This window comes from Eublepharis macularius, chromosome 8 (assembly GCF_028583425.1).
Source record: "Eublepharis macularius isolate TG4126 chromosome 8, MPM_Emac_v1.0, whole genome shotgun sequence".
NCBI classification, from domain to species: Eukaryota; Metazoa; Chordata; class Lepidosauria; order Squamata; family Eublepharidae; genus Eublepharis; species Eublepharis macularius.
In genome coordinates, this window is record NC_072797.1 from 75,386,634 (window position 1) to 75,395,939 (window position 9,306).

The following is a 9,306-nucleotide window of genomic DNA, read 5'->3' on the forward strand; positions in this document are numbered from 1 at the left end:
CACTTAAGTATCTATAGAGCCATTGGGGAAATGTTGCAACTTGCAACATTTATGGTTTATATCTTAAGGTCAAATCACATGGGCTTTTCATCTCATGACTGTAGGTTTTAGTCAGCATGCTGACAGATCTAGTGATTTTAGCATAAATCTGGTTTTGACACACAGTTGCAACTAGTCATTCACCTCTCTCCCCATTTTAATAAACTTGTATGTGTCTTTTAAAATTTAGAAAAATAAAAACAGAACTACAAACTAACTGGAATAATTAGTGCAGTAATTAAAGAGCTGAATTATAGTTTGTTGTTCTTAGACTAAGATGAGCAGATGGCATATGTGCTACAAAGCAGATTTTAGTAAAATGAGGTACCTAATTTGTTCTCTGCTTAATGGAAGTGCTTATTGAAAATATAAAATCCATGCATTAGCTATCAACAGGAGACAAATAATTATACTGCAGATCTGTATTTTACTTTGTGACTAGTGCTGTTAAGATTTCTAAGTATTTCCAGAGGTAGAAATATGTGAAGGCCAAACTGCACTTGAAAATCTTACAAATAAGTAAGGACTTTTTTGAGATACCTGGGGATGCTGTGTAATGCAATAATAATGTGCTATAATAGTTACTTCCTAGCGTGGAATAACATAGGCATACTAAAAAACCACTCCCTAAACATGCACCACCTTTTAGAACTTGTGCACATATTTTAAAAGACAACCGTGTTTCTTGAAAATAAGACTATACATTACTTAATATGATTTTTGTTACAATTTTCTAAGTGTTGGGGAAACATGAAAATAGTCATAGTTATTTAGTACTAAAATGCTGAGCAGTTTACTTAAAGGGACTCCAGAAACACTAGTTGAAACAAGCAAGGATAGACTACAATCTTTAGGATTGTTAATGTCTGCTCGTATGGGCAGACAACAGCTTACCTGTATAAAATCCAGTGCTTTAGAGAAAAACTGTTCAACTTGCACTCAGCTGGGGGGCGTGGCGTCGGTCTCTGAGTAGATGGACGTGCACTGAAGGGGCTCCGACTCCCATTAGCCTGGATGTATGCATAAAACAGCTTTTTTAATGATAAAAATCAAGGAATGAAGGGGCTAGGATCGGGGAAGAAAAAATCACCAACCAGAATGCACAAAAGCCAGCAGATACCTTTCCCAGAAGCGAGTCTTGTTGGGCAGCAAAGCCGCAGCTTGGAAACAGAAAAAATGGCCGACGGAGCTTCTGGAGCTGACACAGCAGTAATTATACAATCTGTGCCCCTTGAGAAGCAATTTGAAAAATTGCAGCAGGCTATTGCAAAACAGATGTCTGAATTAATCCAGCCCTTATCTATCCAGTTAGCTGATATTAAGCTCGAGCTAACCAAAACAAATGCAAAAGCTGACAATGCTTTGGATATGGCATTAATGTCCCAGCGTGACATTCATAATCTGCAAGAGTCATCTGACTCATTCCAAACGAGAATAATTAATTTGGAAGTGGCTTTGAGGAAATTTTTTTAAAGCTATGAGGGATAGAAGAATGCTATTCTAATAATGAAGATTTAATTCCAACTTTAACTCACTGGTTAAAACAGCAGCTAAACATACAAGATGCTGAAAAGCCGCTGATTTTAAAAGCATTCCATATAGATTCAGAAAAGGTGGCTAAAGCAAAGAACACACCAAGAGATATCATTGTAGAGATGGAAGATCTTAATACTAAAAAGCAACTGGAGGAATGAGCTAGAACACAAGGTCCCTTACTCTTCAATGATAAACCTATTTTCGTCTTCTCTGACTTGCCCAATGAAGTACTAGCTAAAAGAAAAGAGCAGAGATCTGCAACTTTGGCGTTAAGATGAGCCAATATACGCTATAAGTGGATGAATTATATCAAACTCTCAGTTATCCACAATGGAAAGCAGATGATTGCCTCAGATCCTGAAGAAGCTGAACATATCCTGCAAAGCCTAGAGCTGGAATCTCCGATGGAGATCAATAAACCAAGCTTCAAAAGAAAACTCCTGATGTCACCTTCCCAGCAGAAAGGGAGTAAAATCCCAGTTAAAAACATTTAGCTAATTTAAGTTTATAGCTCATACAAAAGTGTGCTGTTAAAGTTTACTAATAGCAAAATCATAATATCCAGAAGGGGGGGTATGGTTTAGTTCCTTTGGTGTTGCTCCCTTGTTCTTGTTCCTTAGGAGTAGGTATCTACCTAATGCTAGTGTATATATTGCACTAGCCCAAGAGAACATTATTAGAATATTCCTTCTGAATTTTACTTTACTTTACTTTTCTTAATCTAATTGCTAAGTGAAAATGTATCTATTTACAAGCTCATAAATATTTATACATAGTTCATTAGGGGTTATACTTATAGTTACTGATAGTATAAGATAAAAAGTTAAGAAAAATTGTAATAATCAAAAAAGTAAATGTCCACAGATAAAATAGAATTTTGTAGTTCATAAGAAGTTGAAAGCTATAACTTTGGAGTTAGAAATATTGAAGTGGTGTTATTGGTTCATTTTGTTTATTTATTTAAATTTTAATTTTTTTAGAATCTTAATATATACTGGTTAAACACTTTGCAACTTTAGGGTAAATATATACATTAAAAGGGGGAGGGGGGAAAGGGAAAATAGTTATATAAAAGTAACAATAATAATAATAATAAAATTAAAAAATTGCAATAAAAAAATGGGGAGAGAGAAGAAGGGAAAAAAGGGGGAAAGTGGAAGAATAGAGAAGAGAAAGTGAAGAGAAAGAGAAAGAGAAAACAGTGTGTTATTCAACGATTTATTGAGGTTATACAGATTGTTAGTTGATTTAAGACTCTTGGCAAAACATTATTAAAACGCTCTATACGTACCAGTTTAGCTACTAACATAGAAGTTTTCCATAATTGAAACTAATTTTATATAGCTATATTATAACTGATAAGCTGTTGTGTATATAATAACTGGAATTACTGGTTCAGAGTTCTAGTATAGGCAAGTTTTGTGATTATTGACCTTGTAATAGTAGACACATTTAAGAATACTGGTCGCAAAGCAAGTTTGAAGTAACTTTAATACGTAATTATTCAAAAAAAAAAGGAAAAGAAGGAAAAAAATTGTCAAAACTTTATATTGTAAGTAAAGTTTGTATCTCTTAGATCTTGGTTTATTTTAAGATGTCATCAGGTATCAAAGTTGTTTCTTATAATGTTCGCAGATTGGGAAACCCGATCAAAAGAAAAAGAATTGTTAATGCCTTGACTAAACTGAGTGCAGATGTTATATTATTGCAAGAAACTCACTTTCACTCTAACCATTCGCAAAATTTAAATGCTAAGCATTACCAACAGCAATACCACACTTTTGGCACCTCAAAGGCAAGAGGGGTTTCAATTTTAATATCAAACAAATTACCTTTCCAGCTACTAGATATTATCAAGGATCCCCAAGGAAGATTTATTTTTGTTAAAGGATTGGTTGAAAAACAAAAATTTACTTTTGGTTCGCTTTATGCAAACCAAACTTTCTTTTATAGAGAACGCTTTTATAGAGCCCAACTTTCTTTTATAGAGAACACTTTGGATAAATTCTCACAGTTTCAAGAGGGCATTCAGGTATTAGGTTGATCATTGGTTGATCATTGGTTGATCATAAACTAGACAGAACCAAAAATAAAAAGGGAAAACCCAAAAATAGAAAATCGTTTACGAAGTTAGCACAGATATTTGAGAATAACAACTTGTTAGATATATGGAGGTACCAGCACGGTATAGAAAAAAACTTCACATATTTTCCCCCTAAACACAATATTTATACTAGAATCGACTACCTATTAACATCAAAGTCTTTATCTGGTAATCTAGTCAATTCTGAAATTGGCAATATTGATTTGTCAGACCACGCTTGGGTCCAATGTGATTTATCAGTTGATCTCATGTTCTCTAAAACCAAATCCTGGTCACTAAATAAATCTCTACTTTTGAAACCCCAGCCGGAAGGAAGAGACAGACACAGGCTTGGAATAAAGGGCCGTTTATTAAAATGACCATAAATGTAATGCACGGCAAGAGCTAACTAAGCAGTACAGGTCAAGCCCTGGGGTCATACCACTGACCACCGCCTTGCCTGTCTGGGCGAGCCCCACTGCCCCGGGTATAGGCCATCTCCTGAATGGCTGGAACCCGGCAGCCAGGCCTTGGATCCCCCCTCAAGCACCCTTTACGCCCCAGCCGACTAGCATGAGGTTAGGCCTTGCTCCTGGGGATCCCCTCAGGCGCCTGCCCTCTTAGCAAGGAGCCGTCAAAAGCATCCTGCCGTCCTGGCAGCCCTGCACCCCATGCATGGGGAAATGCCAGAGGGGCTCACCGGCCCGCACCCTATTCCCAAAATCTCCTGCCACCACAAGGGTCAAGCCTCTGCTTAGACCCTCGTGCCCCACAGGTGGCCTAGAGCCACCTGAAGCCCTTGCCGCAGGTCATCTAGAAAAATATCATTGCCCTCAGGTGCCAGGTGGACACCGTCGCCTCTATAGAGGTGGGCAAATTCGGCCCTAATCTTGGGGTGTGGCAAATAAATACCCAAGCCTTGCCCCAAAGACCTCTTAATGGCATGGTTAGCCTTGCGTCGGGCCCTCTCTATCCCCTAAACAGGAGAGGCAGCAGGCTGGGCCATCTGAGACCACGCCTGCCCTGCCAATCCACCGTGGCTACAGCGCTCAGGCCCAACTGGGATCCAAACTGTGTTCTCTCAGCTTGATTGGCTGCCCAGAACACCATGCTGTGGCCACAAATCAGGATTTTCTTCCTCTCCTGGCCCGACACGGCACCTGAGGAAAGAACAAGTAGTTTGCCATTTAAAACTGCTGCAGGGGCTGGACATAGGACCGAAACGCCCTTGACTGCCACCTGCCCACTCTCTGAATCGCCTGCTGAGGGTATCCCATAGCAGCTGCTGTGGAGGCCGCACCAATCCGGAAGGAGTGGGTTCCGAATTTGACCCCCGACAAGCCAATTGTCTTAAGTGCCCTCTCTGTCACCGCTCAAAACTGATATTTAGTCAGTGGGGCCTGATCTTCGTGGCGGAATAAGACCCCTTGGTCATCCCCACGAAGCATGACATATTCCTTGAGGGCCTTAACAGGGCACAGCTCCTGCTCAGAGCAGGGGCCCAAAAGCAAGGTGCTTCCCCGCTGCCGCTGGTCAGTCTGGGTTCCAAACATGACTCCTGACAAGCCAAGATTCTTAAGGGCCCTCTCTGTCACCGCCCAGACTGATATTTAGTCAGTGAGGCCCCATCTTCGTGGTGGAATAAAACCCCTTGTTCATCCCCATGAAGCGTGACATATTCCTTGAGGGCCTTAACAGGGCACAGCTCCTGCTCAGAGCAGGGGCCCAAAAGCAAGGGGCTCCCCTGCTGTCGCTGGTCAGTCTTCGACCGTCTGATCCCAATGGAGACTTTATCCCCAACAAATTTAATGTCCCGGGCATTCAGTGCCTGGCCAGACGCGTCTGTACGCGAAGAGGCCATCAGCTCACTAACTCGCAGAGCTCCAAAAAATGCCATTAAGGCAGAAGTGTGGAAAAGCTTCCGTTCAAACGCTGACCAGCAGACTTCCGCCCATGCGGTCCCCAGTCCCTTGATGGGGAGATGGGCTGCCTTGGGTCACGTGGCATTTTTATCTCCCTGGCCCAGCCTTCCAGCATCTTTCTAATTCTGAAGACACCCGTGAATTCAGGTAAGCCACGTGCTTTGCTGGTGAAGGCTAAAGCGGCCAACTGACCCCTGATGGACCTCACTGCAAGGCCCCGGCCCCGCTGCACTACACAAAGTGCATCAAGTGCTCAGGTGGGATGAGCCACTACTGCTGGAGCTCCGCCAACACCCTGAACTGGTAAAGCTGCCCGACCGCCCGGTCGTAGGCCTGGCGTGTACTGGGGGCAATGGAAAGCTGGATTGCTCTATTTACTTCCGCCGTCCAAGCTCCCATAGCTCCTGGGGCATCCTCGCTGGTTGCCTGTCGGCCCAGGGGGCAAGCTGCCAGAATCGTTCCATCTGTTGGCAAGACAAAGCGTCTGCCACACCGTTGTTAACACCTGGAACATGCCTGGCCCTGAACAAAATGTTCATCTGCACACATTTCAAAGCACAGTGTGGGCACTTTGCATACCTGGACAAGCGCTTAGCACTTATGCCTCTGGGGGAGAGCAAAGTCTAGACTGTGTGGATAAAATCTCTTATTGTAGACCCCCTAACAGGTACCCTGCCTCTCAAAGCTTGGCATAAAGGGACAGGTACACACTGACAAGTAAGCAGAAGCTAGAGGCCTGGCTGCCCTGCCTCAACGATTCACATCTGCTTCCGATGAGGCCAATGAGCAAGTGCGTCCCTCACCCTTCTGCAGCTCCCAGGAAATGGCACTTTCTCCCTCCATGCCAATCAGGTTCTCACAAGGGCAGACCCCTCCCTCCTTCACAAGGGCAGACCCCATCCCCTATGGAAACATTTGGAAAAGAGACTTCAGTCATAGGCTACAATTTTACCCTTCCCTGGGAGTAAGCATTACTGAATAACATGGGATCTACCTCTGAATAGATTTAGAATTCCTTCCATAGTCTTTCAGGGCTCTCTCTTTTTCTGAGTCAATTGCCAAATGTACACCTGCTCTCCCCTTCTCGGCCTTTTGGCTAAGATCAAGTGTAGTATCTGTTCTTATCAGATGAGCTCTCCCCTTTCAAAAACAATGCTGCCTGCCCTCACAGTAAAAGAAAAACTTATGGAGAAAACATAGGTCTGTTTGGGATTGGGGGGGGCAGGAATTCAGCCGTTTTGCCTGCCTGCCTGCCTGCACTTGTGCCATGGAGAGGATTGGCAGTGAAAACACCCATTTTGCAGAGGAACACTAACTTCATTGTGGAAACACAGCACTAAAACATGAAATCAACAAGCAACAGGATAATGCAAAGGTAAAAACTTATTGGCACTATAGAATCATCAGATCATAGAATAATAGGGTTGGAAGAGACCTCCAAAGTCATCTAGTCCAACCCCCTGCACAATGCAAGAAGTTACAACTACCTCCCCCACCCCCCCCCCCACACACACACCGAGTGACACCTGCTCCATGCCCAAAAGATGGCAAAACACCACCAGGAAAATTGCTTCTTGACCCCAAGGTGGAGATTACCCTGGGCATGCAAGAAGGGGCTACGAGAAACGGAGGTGACCAGACTTATCTGGCGCCTGGTTGCCGCTGGCGGGGCAGGAGGGAGTGAGGCATAGCAGCCGCCATGTCAGAGGCTCACCCAGGAACTCCCGGGCTGGCCTTCAACGAATCAGATTCAAACTTGGGAGCCAGCCAATCGGGCAGCCCTGGCCTGGCTGCAGACCTCAGGTCTGCAGTTTTCACTCAGGTCTGGCAGCTGGGTATTTAACCAGCTGCCGTCCCCTCCGCCCCTCATTCCAGCTCTGTCACTCGGTCAGAGCAGTCACCGATGGACGAAGAGGAGGAAGAAGATGCTGTGAAGACAGAGCAAGGGTGGCACGTGGCTGTATACCGAGCGAGGTTTGAGCTGTGCCTCTGCTTCGGCCTGGCTGGGAGCAGCATAACCACCCTTGCTCAGCAGAAGACCGGTGCGGCAGCGAGCAGTGGAAGAAGCGGCAGCGCGGTGGGAAGCACCTGAAGAAGCAGAGGGCATGAGGCTTAGCTGAGCCTTGACCCTGGTGCTCCGGCAGAGCGGTGCTGCAGCAGGAACGAGGCAGAGACTGCAGTTTCTCCTTCTTCCCCCCTTTATTGTTTTCATTCCTACAGGGGTCAGGCTATAGCTCCTCAGAGGAAGGGGGCAGCTGGCAGGGGAGGCTCTCGGGGTGCAGGCAAGGTGGCCAGGGGTGGGCGGAGACCCTTTCCTGGGGCAGCAGCATATCCCCATGTGAGCAGGGCCAGTGCAGCCGTTAAGCCCGGGCCATCACGGGGACAGTCTGCAAGTGGCAGACCCTCTTTGCCCTGGCCAACGACCAATAAGCGGGGGGAGGCCAAGGGTGGCTCCGAGTTGGGTCCAAAATGGAGGGGAGTGGCAAAATCGGGGCATAAGCCTGTGGCCTCCGCAGCTAAGGCTCCTGTGCGAGGCAGGGAAAAGAGAGCCAGAGGGGCTTCTGGGGGGCACCTGGAGTCGGAGACTAACCCCGCTTCATTACAGAGTATTAGCCATGCGCTGGAGGCCCTTACAGCAAGAGTGAAACACCTGGGAAACTCCGGGCTCGGGGCAGCTTCTTCTGCCCCTGAGCCTGTCGAGGTCCCCCAGCGCATAAAGGGTAGCAAATCAAAGAGAGGGTCAGGATGGCGGGACACACATTCCCCTTCATCTAGCCCTGAAAAAGCCAGCAGCAGACAGCAGATAAGACCCTTGTATGCAAAATTACAAAATTTACTCATACAACATTGAATCGTAAATATAATCCAACCAATTCAAATAGAACAGCCGTATTAGGGCATGTGTCGTATTTCAAAAGAAATTAACATGGGGAGGGGAAAAGGTTTTCAAGCCAAACCCCAATGTTTTTTGCAGAAACACAATCACTTCAAATAGGGCTGAAAAAAGCCTCCGCATAAATGAGTACAGGTTTCAGTATATACAAGGCACATACATGTTGCTCCAAGCAGTATTTCAACACACTTTGAACAGAATCAACATATTCTAAATTGTAACTGAACGGGTCAGCCAGCAAGAGGTCCCGTTTCCGGTATCCCCTTCTTCAGAGCAGTTACAACTGTAAAAGATATATAAAAGGTACAAATCAATATAAATGAAACTAACATGCAGTAGTCCTTCATACATTGGTTCTGCAAATGCATACTCACATACGATGATTCAAATAATGCTTCTATCTCACTTACGGCTCGCTCACTGGCGTATGCAGAATATCAAATCCTATCTACTCCTTAAAAAGTCATTACTTAATTGTGTTCACATGTCTCTTGAAATTATTTAAAGGAATAGAGTCCCATGATAGTCCTCACAGGTAAGACGTCAGATCACAAGTAATATTCAATCCATATGGCTCCTCTGTATGTAGTTTATAAATCCACCATGCCTCTCGCCTTAATAAATCTTGTTGTGCCAAAGTGTCTTCTTTAAATCGGCTCACATGTAAAACTGTGTATACAAAGTCATTCTCCCGGTGTTTCATAGCCGAGAAGTGGGACACCAACGGCGCTTCCTCCACTCCCTGACGGATTCTTGACCGATGTTCCTGTATACGTGTTTTGATTGTTCTAGTGGTGCAACCTACATACATCTTATTGCAATTACATACAATG

The 9,306-nt window shown here is 44.6% G+C and overlaps 1 pseudogene; it reads left to right on the top strand.

The window, feature by feature from the left end:
* The first annotated feature begins 6,656 nt into the window (after nt 1–6,656).
* On the top strand, nt 6,657–6,871 carry LOC129335235 (U2 spliceosomal RNA; annotated as a pseudogene).
* Nucleotides 6,872–9,306: the final 2,435 nt, after the last annotated feature.